At 44.1% G+C, this 14,775-nt stretch overlaps 2 long non-coding RNA genes across 2 annotated transcripts, besides 1 other annotated feature; both read right to left on the reverse strand.

Moving 5' to 3' along the window:
• Positions 1-6,162: 6,162 nt before the first annotated feature.
• On the reverse strand, positions 6,163-7,523 carry lncRNA:CR45504 (long non-coding RNA:CR45504). The gene has a single exon (NR_123966.1). It is a non-coding gene; the product is annotated as a long non-coding RNA:CR45504 (long non-coding RNA).
• A 193-nt stretch (positions 7,524-7,716) lies between these two features.
• lncRNA:CR45505 (long non-coding RNA:CR45505) lies at positions 7,717-8,404 on the reverse strand. Its single transcript, NR_123967.1, has one exon. It is a non-coding gene; the product is annotated as a long non-coding RNA:CR45505 (long non-coding RNA).
• Positions 8,405-9,418: 1,014 nt separating this feature from the next.
• Positions 9,419-9,457: a mobile genetic element.
• Positions 9,458-14,775: the final 5,318 nt, after the last annotated feature.

Consider the following 14,775-nt stretch of genomic DNA (forward strand, 5'->3'; position numbering starts at 1 on the left):
TGGCCAGTGCCAGAACGCCCAGAATGGCCCAGGAAAATGGCGCGATGACGAGAGTGAGTTTTAAAAATGCAACCAGTGCAGAAAAGGACGTGGTGAACAGGTCGAAAAAGCGAGCATCGCAAGAAAGCAATACCGGCAAATAAAAAACAATCGAATGGCAAATACAAAATGAATTGTGGGATGCCATCGGTGGCGAGTAGAGATGCAGGAATCCGGGAATCTGTGAACCCGGGAATCCAGGAACTGAGAAAGTCGGGCATCCCAGAAACGGGCCCGCGGAATGTGATCAGATTTTTTCCTGTGAAGATGCCCTAAAATGCCTTTGTCAATGCCATGTCAGGGATATTGGCTCCTAATATGGGGTATCCTCGCTGGCAGGAGACCCAATAATGGCCCACCCACGGCCAATGGCCATTCCATTTCGCTCCCGGAGAAGTTTATTAAAAGCGAATGCAAATTTCAAGCAGCGCCGGCAATTTAATTAGCAGCAAATTCAACAATTTCCATGCGCACAAACACATACACAAGCGCACACACACACACACACCCACACCCACACAAAGACACCGAAAGGGCTCGTTATTGTAAGGACCTTCCGCAGGACTTCCACTTTTGTTACTCCTTCAAAAGGGATGACACGGCCAGTGAGTGGGTGGAAAGCGGACTGGGGCACACTTTTTATTAGAATCGTAAATAGTCTTTACGAGTTGTACGTGCCCAAAATTTGCAATAAGCCAAAAATATTCGAATGGCTGCCAACAGCAAATTATCGGCTATGCCTAACATCCTCCGAAATTCCACCTCCAAGGACTCGTCCTCGTCGCTCCTTTCAATATGATAATCATAATAATTATTGTGTAAGCAATGTTTATGGCCCTGTAACTAAAAACAATCTGATGAATTGGAAACTTGTTGACCGACTATCGCACATTCCAAAAAGGGAAATGGAAACCTAAAACTGCATTTTAGTTCCTGCATAATAGCTTTAAGCAAATAATATTCATTTGATTTTTTTCACTAAACAACAATATTGTAGTTGTGAATTTTGGCTAGAATATCTGGCTCCGAAAGTATAAAAGTTAACAAGGTTTTGGGTTTCGAATTGCGGCTTAAAGTTCTGTGTTTTCAAAGTCATTTTGTTGCCTTGAATTTTGAGCCTAAACTTGGGGCAACTAAATGGGTATGGAGTGTATAGCACAACTGCGAAGTTGTCCACCTAAAGTATAAGCTATACTTAAATGTATTTCTATATGAAGACAGCTCTTTAAGAGCTCTTAAAGTTCGGTTTTAAAAATGCACGCAATCATCGGTCATAAATGACATTTCTGATTGCTCGTTGCACTTGTGATTCTCAACCATTTCAAGCCGTTGAAACGTATATGTACATATATGCTATTCATCGATGAATATATATGTAAAGAACGAATAACTTTAGCCTTTTTTATTCATTCATGCACCGACTGACTCTTTATGCACTCAACAATGCTCTGGGGTGAAAAACGGCAGCGGCATAGATAAAAGTGTAAATATTTATAGCATTAAATAACGAAAACAAACACCGTTTTTGACATTTTAATTGAATAAAATCGTTTTGTGGTCTTTTAAGGATCATTTCATGGCCAGCAGATGGCGCTGCCGTGCGATATACTCCCCTCACCCCTTTCACCCCCTTTCACCACTTCGTTGAGTGTTTGTCTGGGGCATCCAAAATGCAAAATGCATTGCATGCAATTGCAGTTCAATTGGTGTTTGTTGTGTTTGTGCAGCAAGTGAAAACAGTGAAAGGGGGCCGGAAGTGGGTGGTTTTGGGCGTCTGGGTGGCCAAAGCATTGCACATATGTATCCACATACATGTGTCCATATACATACATGTATGTATACGCGACGCACACATCGATCATGTGCCTCCTACACAAAGAGAAATAGGCCGCTCTTAAACTAATTTGGAACGGCTTCGATTTGACTAATTGGCTCCTAATCAAATTACACTTGAGACAACATGCCCAACCAAATAATCATCACTTAAGTAGCTTGAATTTTAGCTAGTGAAGGTTAATAATTCTGCATTTCTTTTTAGTATCTGCAGGGTTGCCATGATTTCATATAGCCTTGCTTTAAATTATTATAGACTTCATTCTAAGCCTTTTAATACAAAACAAAGTTAAACCTAACCTGATTAACTTAATGGAGCAAAATTTCTGTTTCTATCTAAAACCACTAAAGCACATATATGTATGTAGTGACAAACATTACTTTCAAGAAACTAGAGTTCCTCGACTATACTATCAGATACCCTATACTCAGCGTTAGTGGCCGTTGGAAATCGGCAAGTCAAGCAATAAAGTAAAAAAAAAAACAAAACATTTTTTTTAAGTGTCGGCGTGGACGATTACTCAATCTCAACTTTCTTTTATAGTTTCCGCTGACACGGCGTTAACACGAACGAACAGATGGACGTACGGACAAAAAGACAAAGGGACACCTCCAAGAAGCGGTAAAGCTTGCAAGTACTTATGTATTTTTCCGAGTGTAACATTTGATTACCTTTTGTTTTGGTATAGATTTAAACTAACTGCTAAATTGGAGCGTTAAAGTATGAATGAAATATGACAAAGATAGCAATAAAATTTCGATTTGAGTTGCAAGAATCGAGTAAGTTGAAATCCAACCGAATAAGTTTTTGTGTATAGCAGCAGTACAGCATAAGGTGAGTGCTGTTTCGAATGTGTTTACCTATGTGCATTTGCGAATGACGATAACGATGATGAAGTTGATGATGGTGGTGATGATGATGATGATGCATGACCGGCCAAACTAAACAGCCAGCTGGCCATAGAAATAACAGGCAGCTCAAGTGACACCCAGCAATGCCGAATCACCGCCCACCGCCCACTGCCCACCGCCTACCGATCCACTGGGCCAACTCTGCTCCTTTCGAGGACCAATGCCCCACCCTTTCCCGCATACCTGGCTACATACATATGCGCATGTATGTGTTTATCCTTTTTGTCGGCTGATTTGCATTTAATTTCAATGATTTTTTGAGGACTCGAAACCAGCACACCAACACAAACGTGTCCAAAGTAGCTTTTTGTGTGCAGTCACACACACACTCGCACTCTCGCACACTCGCCCACACACACACACACACACACCACCCACGCCTTTTGCCACCCACTCGGACTTTTGCCAGACTGTTTTTGTTTTGCTCTGTTTTGTTTCGTGTTCATCGCTTAAGCTGCTTTAAATTTATTGGTTTGCACAGTTTAAGCGATTTTCGTTTTGTATTTTCCATTTGCAGACTCGCTGGTCAGCCCAAACAGCACACTATTGCGTTTCTTCCTTTTCGTCCTGGTCCTGCTCCCCCTCCTCCTTGTTCACGACAACCATTACCAATGGATACAACTTGCCAATTATGTTCGTTCTCTGGCCAATGGACTGCACCTCCACCCGCCTCTAAGCCCACATCCCCCCCTACCAAAGTGAATATGCAACTGCTCATATTCGTGTGGCATATGCCAATGTCGATTGTTGCCATCCTATACCAAATAAAAATCACGGGGAAAAAAAAACAAAAAAAAAATAGCCAAAAGCACTGCATACTTTCGGGCGCTTTAAGCCCCGCTCGTTTCGTTGGGCTTCCCCCATATCCGCAAAAACCCAGCCCCCAGCCCGAGTGGGTGGTGTGGTGTATGGGGGGGCATTGTCGCCAGCGCTAAATGTGGCATTAAAATTTTCGACCAACAAAACTGGTAAAGTCCGCGGAGCGAAAGAGGAGCAGCTCCACCCAACAGAGATGATTTTTTCATGGTGACTTAAAGGAAACTGTTCGATGTATAAAATGTATTTAAAGTGATTCCCCTACTTAAGGTAAACCTTAACATATCTTTAATTGGCAACACTTGAGTCACAAACAAATGTTTGTATGGTCAATTATAGAAATATTATGATGATAAGTGGGTACTTATCTTGCTTCAATATAATTTGAAAAAAAAAACAATGTTCTATGCGTTAACACATTTAATGTCAATGGATATTCAAGACCTATGCGTTTCTATTCATTATACATTAGATATATAATAATTATTACATACAGATCGAATTGGAAGATAGGAAGTTCCTAACAATGTGCGATCTCTAGTGACCACGCACAAAATTTTGAGTGGGACTGGACTGGGCGGAAGGGCACACACAACTGCTAACTACACTGAAAATATGCGCCCTTTTGCATTGGTATGTGTGCGCCGCATTGTTGTAGTTCATATGCTTACACACACACACACACAGACTACAGGGTAGTTGGGGTAGCTAATTTTGGCCTTTCTTGGGTATAATTAAAGTGAATTCCAATGCCTTGACTTTAACAAGTCACAATATAACATGGGCATGTCAATATCTGAATAGTTGTTGCTTTGTATCACCACTTTTCCAGGCCAATCCATTCGGTTGTCCTGTGAGCCAGGGTACTAACTAGCTCGGCTGACCCCTTGGCCTTCGTCCTTCGTCCTTCGTCCTGGCACAGTAGTTGTCGTTGATAGTTTGCCGCGGCTGCTTCCGCACTTAGCAGTACTTTGGACTAATTTTTAATGCCGCTCATATTTCGCGCACAGGAGCAGTCCAAGCCGAAGGACTAACTGTGCATCTGCATCTGCATGTGATTGTGTGTGTGAGTGTGAGTACGGCAGTAAGTATGAGAGAGTGTGTGTGAGTGCGAAACAGGTGCCGGCGAAAGTAATTGGCCAAAAGAGTGCCATCAGGCTGCGCGGTGCGATATTTATGCGAGCGGAGCATTCATCAGATACGTTTTCTTCTCCCTCAGTTTGCAGAAAAGTGGTAAAAAAGTTAAGATTAAATAGTTTTAACTTTGCACAGCTATGTAGCTGCAAAGGAATTTATTTTCAGGCAACTTGATAAATATGATGAAGCTTATATTTCATTTATTTGTAGCATGCTAAGAAACGTGATATATTCGCAATATTTTATCACATATTAAAACAAGAGGAAATAATTTTTGGGAAGCAAACAAATTGAAAACAATGAGCGTAATTAAGGCAGTGATTTCCAGGGAACAGTAAAAGGTAAGTAATATAATATATTTTAATTTCAAACAAGTATTCTATTTTTATGCATTGAACTTTCTTTCTCAAGCTATAGCTAAATACTGAATACTAGATAAACCGGTAAAGTTTCTATGAGGGCGATAATACCCTGTAATATGTGAATTTGGGGGGTATTGTTAAAAGTGTTGTTCGTACAACTGATTGATATCCAGTACACGAGAAGCGTTTTGCACAACACCGGTGGCTCTTGACTCCAGGGTGTGTGTTAGTCGAGCCATTCCTCGACTTTGCGGCACTGTGCCGGCTCCCAAAATGCGGCAAGTACTGGGTGAAATCATTTCTGCAGACACTGCGTTGGCGACTTATGCATACATTTATCCTTTTTTCGGGGGGACGAAAAAAGGCGGCGTTTGTGTTTGTGCGGCTGCTGCCTTATTTTTGTGGCCATTTTTGTTTTCTGTTTTATATTTTGTGCCTTATTTTGTTCGTTTTGGTTTTTTGCTCTTGTTTTTTTTTTTTTGCATTTTGCTGTGGCTGCGGTTGACTCGAGATATTTATTATTGTTGCTGAAATTGCTGTGTATCCTCGCGCCGGGAGTCCTCCTTTCCTCGGTCCCTCCCCGTCCCCTGTCGTCCCACCCAATGGCCCGCTCAGCCTTGTCCTGGTATTTGTTCTGCTGCTGCTGCTGCTGGTGACGCATTTAAGGCTTTCGCATCATATAAATAAAAAACTAGCAAAGCGTAACAAGCAACATGAAATGAAGGAGCCGCCGCGGCAGAGAAAGATGTTGCGAAAGACAAAGGCTCTGTGGAAAGGGAGGGGGCGGGGTGGATCAAGGACATCAGGAATGGGGGACTTTAAGCCGCGGCCAGTGCGGCGGAGAAGAGCATCTGTGATGCGCCAATGCTTGATTTATTGCACCCTGGCAACCCTTATCCGCCGCCCATTGGCCCATTGGCCACGCCCACTTACAGCGCACAGTGGCCGCATTTATTGTCTACCCACCTCCAACAACAACTCCGCCGGAAATAAATAATCCTTTGGCTTGGCTTTTGAATTTATTATGTTTGTTTTATTTTTTTTGTTTTGCTCATTTCTTTTTATTTGGCTTCTCCGTCGATAGTAGGTTTGATTATTATTATTATTATTATTATTATTATAATAGATTATCAATTTTTCATGGGGTTTAGTTCGCTCTTTGAAGTTTTCTTTGTAGCTTGGTATCCCATTATCGTTATCGATATCGTTACCGTTACCGTTATGCACCTGTATATCTCATATTTAGCCTACAGTTAACATTATTCATAGGGTATAATTGTGTAATGTTTGCTATGATGGCTCGATGGCTTTCTCACGCGCCTCCTTTAGGCTAGACATATGTATGATAATGATGAAGGGAAATGGAGTGGGAATGGGAACTTACTTATATGTTTATAGGTCACACAATTATGCTATTTTACAGTTAATCGAAGACATTATCGCAGTATTAACAATCGATAGTTTCTAGGGATACTTTTCACTAGTTGTATTATAAATTTGGTATTGAATTTGGATTCTTATAGCAGCTGGGGGTTGACAAGGAAATGTTTCTCATATTATGGGAGACAAAAAAATGTTGGATATCTATTCTTTACTTTATATAAATGTATATGTATATATATATCTAAGTGTTGAACTATACTGCACGTGTTTTGTGTGATTTTTCTCGGTCGTTAACACGTCTAATTGGAATAACAATTCTCCTGGGCCTCAAAAAAGGATACGCAATCACACACACACGCGTACACACACACACACATACATGGGCAGGCCAACACAAATACCATGTACTCATACACCTAGAAAACAATTTGCTTGGAAACATTTCCCATTTGCCGTAACAAATCGCTTGTTTTGTTTTATTTGATTTGCGGCAAACTGTTTGGACAAATCGACTCAATTTACATTTAATTTTCTGTTAGATCGAATTGCGTTTCGGAGGCTGACTTATAGATATAGTTGGGTTAGTCTGGGCAGCGCTATATAAAATGTACATTGCACCGGTTCACACTTCAGATAAGCGAGTTAGTAATTGATAAGAGTTGTCCACCTGTAACCTGTTGATATGTACAGCCTGCAGTGCGGGCAAAGTGGGCGGAACGGATGACCATGGCTGCATGCACCAGTATAGGCCACCTGTAACGCCCACTTCCCAGATCTGTGAGTTTGTGGCATTGCAAACGTTTTATCACATATTTATCCATATAATAATAGTGTGTGCTCCGTATATAGCGGACTCGTATAGTTTCACTCGATTTATAAAATAAGTACAAATGCTTGTTTGTTTGTTTGCTTGTTTGCTTGGTTTCTAGATAGCTATCGTAGATACAAAGATACAAGATACAATGGCATTAATTGACTAGACTCGCTATGCACACATCTATGCATTTACTTTATCCATCTGGCTAGGTAGTGCAGATTGCGCCTCTGCCGCTGTTTATTTTCCCACACATATATATGTATATATATATATTTATATATATATGTATATATATATATATACATGTTTGTATAGGTTGCATCTTTATTAATTGGCCAATAAATATCCCAGTTATTTATGAACTATCAACTATGATCAAAAAAAAAATTGCGTACATCCGCACATACAGCTAGGTTTATATATATTTAACTTTCACATATACAAATTCAAGTACAAATTCAAATACAAATACAAATACATATGCTTAAATACGCTTACATCGGATTTTGTCTATGCCGTCGTCCATATGAGTTCACTTTATGATTTACACACATTTGACTCGAAATTTGATATAATAATTTAGTGTTCAATCCGCAGTCCGCATTCTGCACGCTGCATTCGGCATTTTGCATTGTGGATTTAGCATTTCGCGTTTCGCATTTAACGCAAACAGAACGAAATGGCAACACAAACGTAAACAACTAACAAACATACGTAGTTGGGCCCTCGGGCCCAGGATATGCAGGATGCAGTATCCTGGTCGCAGGATTAGCCTAGGGTTCAGCATTTTTTTTGGGGCAGGATGGTGAACGGGGTAAATAGCAAATGGCAAATGGCAAATGGCAAGAAGGGAAGTTGGAGCGACATCAACGGCATCAGACTCCCAGATTTCGCATGATGATAGCAAAACTGCAGAGTTTTACATTTGGCAATCTGCAGCTTTTTACTCTACGTTGCAGCTACATAAACGCCACATACAACATATATATGGTGTTTAATGGATGACAGATACCCTGGCGGAGTCGGTGATCGGAATCATCAGGAATTCAGGGGAAGCGACTTCTGTCTCCAGGATCTTCAGCTGAAGTCTGCAGTTCTCTGGAAGAAAGTAAGTAAGAAAGTAGGGTTAAGATAAAGATCAGTGTTTGGACGAGTGTTCAATTTTCCACTTGAATAGAGGGAAAACATAGGCGGAGCCATATATGTATGTATGTATGTATGTATGTATGTATGTATCTCAACCAGCCGAACATGAAACCGAGCGCTAAGAGATCTTGAAAAGATTACGAAAAGTTTACCAGTCGAGTTGCCCCTCGAGTGAAATCTCAAGTTGGATGAAGTTTCTTCAGGACCCAGAGCGCGGAACTCTGACTTTTGGAAGCCTTCAAGTTTCGACTTTAGACTTTCCACTTTAAACTGATTTGAAACGCAACTTGTCAAGTAATAAACAAACTGCTCAGTCGAAAAACTTGAGAAGCAGCCCGTTTAGCTCGTTGAATTGGCAGTTCACAGGGTCCCAACTAGTTGAGCTCTTCACAGGACACTCGCCATTTTTATGTGTATGTATGTGTGTCGGTTCGGGTGCTCACCCCCCATGCATGCATGCACACACACACTCTCTGTTTGCCTCTGTGTTTACAACAATAAAACGCTTCGTTGTCATAGCTCAAGCAGATTGATGTTCAACACAGCATTTTCCTACTCTCAGCAAGGACGAGTACGAGAACGTTGACAGAAGGGGCAGCGAGGACAGGATGATGACGATGTCATCATCGCAACAAGCAACATTCGAGTGCACTTACATGCCTATCTATCGTATATATCGTATATCGTATATCGTGTGTCTATATCTATATGAGCGGATATATCTGTGTGCGTCCGTCTCCCCTGACATTGGTGCATTGGTATGTGATGATGTACCTCGCCTCTGGAGTCGCGGGATGTCCTGGCTCAGTCTGATGCCAGACTCTATCCCGAATGTCCTGACTGTCCCGGCTGTCCTGGCTGTCCTGGCTGTCCTGGAAGGCCTGAGCCGGTCTGGTCGAGCAAGTGCAAGTGCAGTGCAAAGTTGCCGGCGCCTTGATTTATGTCCCAGTTGAATGCCTGTCTTTGGACCGAATCCGAATCTGAATCCGAATCTGGATCCGAGTGTGAATCCCTTGCCCTTCGCATCGACCTCTGCCTTGGATTTTCGGGCATGGCAATCTCTCTCAGGAGTTTACTTGAATTGTGTACACACTCGCGGCTTGTTTGTGCTTTTGATTTGATTTATATTGCCGACTCAAGTGCATGAAGATGTTGTTGATGTGGATGTGAATGTGAATGTAAATGTAAATGTGAGTGTGAGTGCGAGTGTGGATATGGATGTGGATGTGGATGTGAGTGGGCCAGAACTTGTGCTCCGATTTTCGGGCCACCATGATGATGATGATCTCTGTCTGCTGTTGGATTCTGAGTGAGATGATCGGGACGGATTTGGAAATTTGAACCAGATTCGCACCGACACAACCAAAATAACCGACAGCCAAAGCACTTAGGCGGCCCTAGACCCTGGCTCATGTGATTTGCATGTGTCACATCAGGTCGCATCTCGATTCACGCATCTCGCATCGGGTCGCTGCTAACAGCTCGCATCTAACAACTCGCAACTCGGGCAGCAGAAAAGTTTTGGCAACTGAGACAAGTCGAGCCTCGGGCATAGGCGATTTTTCAATTAGTTGGCAGTCAGCCGCCCCAGGACTCTTTGCTCCTACTCCGCTGACATCTACACAATTCTTCAGGGCTTTGGGCCATGAGCTCAACAGGGAACTTGCTGGGAGAGCTGGGAGCTGCGACCTGGTAGCTGGAACTCAAATCCTACATAATTAAAATACTTAAAGGCTTTAAAGGCAGCGGCAAAGTTTTTAACTTTTAAATTGTTGAGCCTGGCCCATGTTACCATTACCATTACCTTCTGCCCTGCTCCCTTATTGAGTTTCAATGTAGCATACAAAAGGGCGCACATGTGTGGAAATGCTTTATGGGTTAACAGGGAGGGAGTGGAGTCCTGGCTGCTTTCAGGCTAAGCGGAGTGGGTGTGGAGTGATGGCTGCGGGATGTGGGGTGGTGGGCTCAACTTACTAAGCTTACTTAAGCATTTTTGCCTCGGCCTCGACTCTGTGTCAGTCGCAATCTCGGTCTCAGTCTCAGTTAGCGGCCAAAATCGCGTTGATGAAGTTGTTCCTTTGCTCCTTGGGCCCTTAACCCCCTTTAGCCCCCCTTAACACCCAAACTTCCTAAATGCCACCTTCTGCGCCCATTTTCGCGTGAACTGTGAGTTATCGAGACTGGCAGGCGGCGATGTGGCCGAAGGTGAGCCGTTCTTCGTGGGACTCCTCTTGGAATTTGTAACCCTGTAAGCCTGGCCAGAAATTAGCCGAATTTATTAGTTGAGTCGATTTCAACATATTAGCCTTAATTTAGTTGGGTAATAAAATGTATAAAATATGCTAAATCATTTTTCTTTCGTCTACTTATGTAATTTTTTTTAATGTGGATTACATCAATTAAAATATTAAAATTTAATATTTGAACTCTACAAGCAATAGTTCCCACGAATTCTCTGGAATCACAAGCGATCAACTTTTGCTGACTCACCGCAGTATCTCATCTGCGTGCTCCGGCGATTATGTTTCCTACAAATCGTTGAATCTCCGACTGGTCACGTCAATGACCTATCCACCCAGCCCCCTTCCATTCATCCAAAAAATAGTCCCTTGGCCCGCATTGCTCATTGCTCGCCCCATGTGTTTGGTGCCATTGCAGGCGACGTTAATTGACAGGACACCCACATAGATTTTCATAATTTTTGTTATTAGATAAACACACGCACGCACACGAGACTAGCAGCTGTTGGCGCGGGGTGCCCGGTGTGCCCGGGGTGTTTAGTTGGGGTCATCTGGCTGCATATTTTATTGGGTTTGTGTTTAACCCGAGGTCGTTTGACTCACTTTCACGAAGGCCCAACCAATTCACCCAACCCGCATTTTCAGCATAACCATTTCGTGCCCGCCCATTGCCGCCTCGTTTCGACGTCGACTTAACGATTTTGCTTTGTCATTTGGTCGTTTAATTATGTGCATGGAAATTTATGTGCGACTTCTTGACTTTAAATGAAGTGTAAGGACCAATGCCAATCCTTTTTCGCCGCCAGCTGTTGGCCACCTTCCGCCAACTCCCGACCTTGGACCCAGACTTCGGCTGCGGACCTCACTTTCAGTTATTTATGGTGGACTCGAGTCTGATAATACACAGAAAAGTGCAAAGAGGGACGAGAGAAAGGAGATGGAAAAAGGACCTGAGGCAGGAGGGAAGGAAGGAATCGGAATATAGGCTGATTAAATTTTGTATTAGCCCAATAAATTGTCGACCAGGCAAATATGTATAAAAATGCCCTATGACACGCAAATGGACGTCGCTTAACCCGCCACTGGCCGTTGTCATATTTCAAGCGCACTCGACCAGAGTCTTATATCCTTTGTGGTCGTGCTCTAATTTATGTCGCTGGTAATTTGCCAGGGATTTTAGAAGGGTTGCGATGGACGATGGACGATGGGCGCTGGATGATGGGTGAATTGTGGATGGGAGGGCGCCGCGTTTTGCATATGATGAGTAAGCAATCCAGATGATTCGAATCGAACCGACGATTGGACACCAAGTGTTTGGAAGAGTTACATTAATGGGTGTCTGAGATTGAGAAGACGATGCGAGAGGATTATAACGCATGGCTTCTTCGATGGATGTTGCGATCTTGTTTCCATACATGGCTCTTCTGCTACAACTGCATGGCTTCCTCGATAATGAAGCAAGTTAACCCACGGCTATTTGGCTATCGGTTAGCCCGGCACACTTACTATGAATAATCTGCAGGATTTCTGTTCGGGCGCCATCGCAAAAATACCTCAACCTCTAATCTAGTCTTTTCAATTTGCAACTCTCAATTGCATTTCACTTTTCGCTGCACGTTTTTACAGCTCGTCGTCGATGATTTTATTTATCGCCCTTCACTTTCCCATGTTTGCTTTGCTCCGGACCTTGGCTGAACATTTATCACAGCTGTGCAGGGATACGGATAGATGGGTATATAGATAGATAGATAGATGGATGGATGGATGGATGGATGGATGTGCGGCAGGATAGACAGCTACTGCTGTGGGGCAACGCCGTTTCGGAACTCCAATTTAAGCTTCTGAATGGCAAATGGGAAATCCGGCGGCGTGGCCACCTAGTCCTCCATGTTGGCCCCGCGTTAATTACGCGACTTTTGCTGCGGTCGCCTATTTGCTGATTGCATGACAGCGTCAACGTTGGCCGAGGCACGCACGACTTGCGCCCTTCTGTGGCTGCCACCGAGGGAGTGAGCCATGTCCCCAAAACTCCTCCGAACCCCACCACACGCTCTCATCCGCTTCTCAGCCTCGGGCTCAGCTCATCTGCAATGCTCGCATCGCTCCCACAGCTGAGTTAGTCACGCCAATTTTATTGCATTCCTGTTCCTGTTCCTGTTTCTCGCCCTCGTCCTCATGCTCATTCTCACGCTCTTCCTGTTTCGGTTTGTGCCCCATAGGCGTTTGCCGAGGGGGCGTGGTCACGGCCATTCACGACTATCAGTCGCAACAATAGCGTTGGCAGTTTTCGGATTTCAAGCGGAACAATTAAGTTAACGATCTGCGGACGAGTGCCAAAGCGCCAAAGAGCAAAGTGCGCCTACAACATGGCCATCCCACCAAGTAGGAATCCAATGGGGCGGTGGTCTGCAGCCCACGGGCCGTGTGCCATGGGCCCAACTGGGCGTGGCAGCAGGACAAAAAGGGAACGTGTTAAGCCGGCCACATTGGCGACCATCGCACGTCCGTGTCGCCTTGCCAAACGGGCTGGAGTGGCTTTAAGTCTTTAAGTGGACTCAAAATGGCGCATCCTGCCCGCCGGGTTGGCTGGTCACTCTGGCCAGGACAGGACAGGATAGGACAGACGGGCCAGGACAGTCCGGCCCGTCTATCCTTCAAGTGCACACAAAAAATGTCCTTTTTTCTTGTTGAACTTTTTGGCCCCGCTTCTCAGGCTGATGCTGCTCCTGATTCTGATTCTGATTCTGATTCTGGTTTTGCCTCCTGTTCAACTCCTGCCTCAGACGAGGAAGGACTTAAAAGTAAACAAAGTTTTAATTTCCTTCAATGATTTTTCTGGGCATTTGTTTTAGGCCGGCCGGGATCCGAATGCCTTTCCCCTTTTCATTGGCTTCCTGGGGGGGGGGGGGGGGGGCAAGGGGCAAGGCAAGGGCGCAAAGAAGCCCTGTCCGGCCTCATAATCAAGTTAGATAAATCTAAATCCTTTGCGATAAGCGGCTGAAGAATGGCCTGGCCTTGCTCCTAAGGACCCAACGTCTCCATCAAAGTTTCTCCGTCTGCCCGCCTGTCCGTGTGTCCGGCTGCAAGGCTAAATGGGTTAGGCGATTGGGTGGCCTTGGGGCTGGGACCGCTTCCTCCACTCTCGCTCACGCTCTACGATCCACGCTCCACTCTGGCCTAGGCACTTTTGGAGTGGGGCTAGGGTTCCAGCTCCAGCTCCAGCTCCAGCTATAGCTACGGCTACGAATTAGAGTGCCACAGTCGGGCGAGTGAATAGAATTTGTAATTTCCGTTTTCGTTTTGTATGCTAACCCGGCAAACCACCCTGCAGCACACTCTTAAAGCGCCCCACAATGAAACTGTATCCGAGAGCTGATGTTGGCTGCACTGCAGCACGGCACGGGTTTTCAAGCAGTTCAATTGGTTTTGGGGGGACCAGCGGATTGGATTGGATGGGGCTGCGTGGAATACTTATGACGATGACTAAACACTCTGTTGGCCATGTTTGCGATTGCATTTAAAGATGAGAGGCTATTGAAACCGTTTTCCATTTGCCGGTTGGCCAAAAAGGTTGAAATAAGGGGGATAAGAGGCAGAATTTTGTGGTCCTCAGGGATTCTGCGACTTAAACTGAACCTGAGCAGGTGTTGCTTGACTTACAACCTACGTATGATATTAACAAAACAATCGGTGGCAATACGAATTGTTCGTGTTCCGACTCGAAGGATCATTAAATATAACTATTTAAATTGGCGTTAAATGATATTGTGTCTTTTGTGTCGGAAATATCCGGATACATACCTTCGGTATTCTGTGTGTAGGAGGGGTCCAGGAGCAGTCCAAGCCGAAGGACTAACTGTGCATCTGCATCTGCATGTGATTGTGTGTGTGAGTGTGAGTACGGCAGTAAGTATGAGAGAGTGTGTGTGAGTGCGAAACAGGTGCCGGCGAAAGTAATTGGCCAAAAGAGTGCCATCAGGCTGCGCGGTGCGATATTTATGCGAGCGGAGCATTCATCAGATACGTTTTCTTCTCCCTCAGTTTGCAGAAAAGTGGTAAAAAAGTTAAGATTAAATAGTTTTAACTTTGC

Source organism: Drosophila melanogaster, chromosome X (assembly GCF_000001215.4).
Source record: "Drosophila melanogaster chromosome X".
Taxonomy (NCBI): Eukaryota; Metazoa; Arthropoda; class Insecta; order Diptera; family Drosophilidae; genus Drosophila; species Drosophila melanogaster.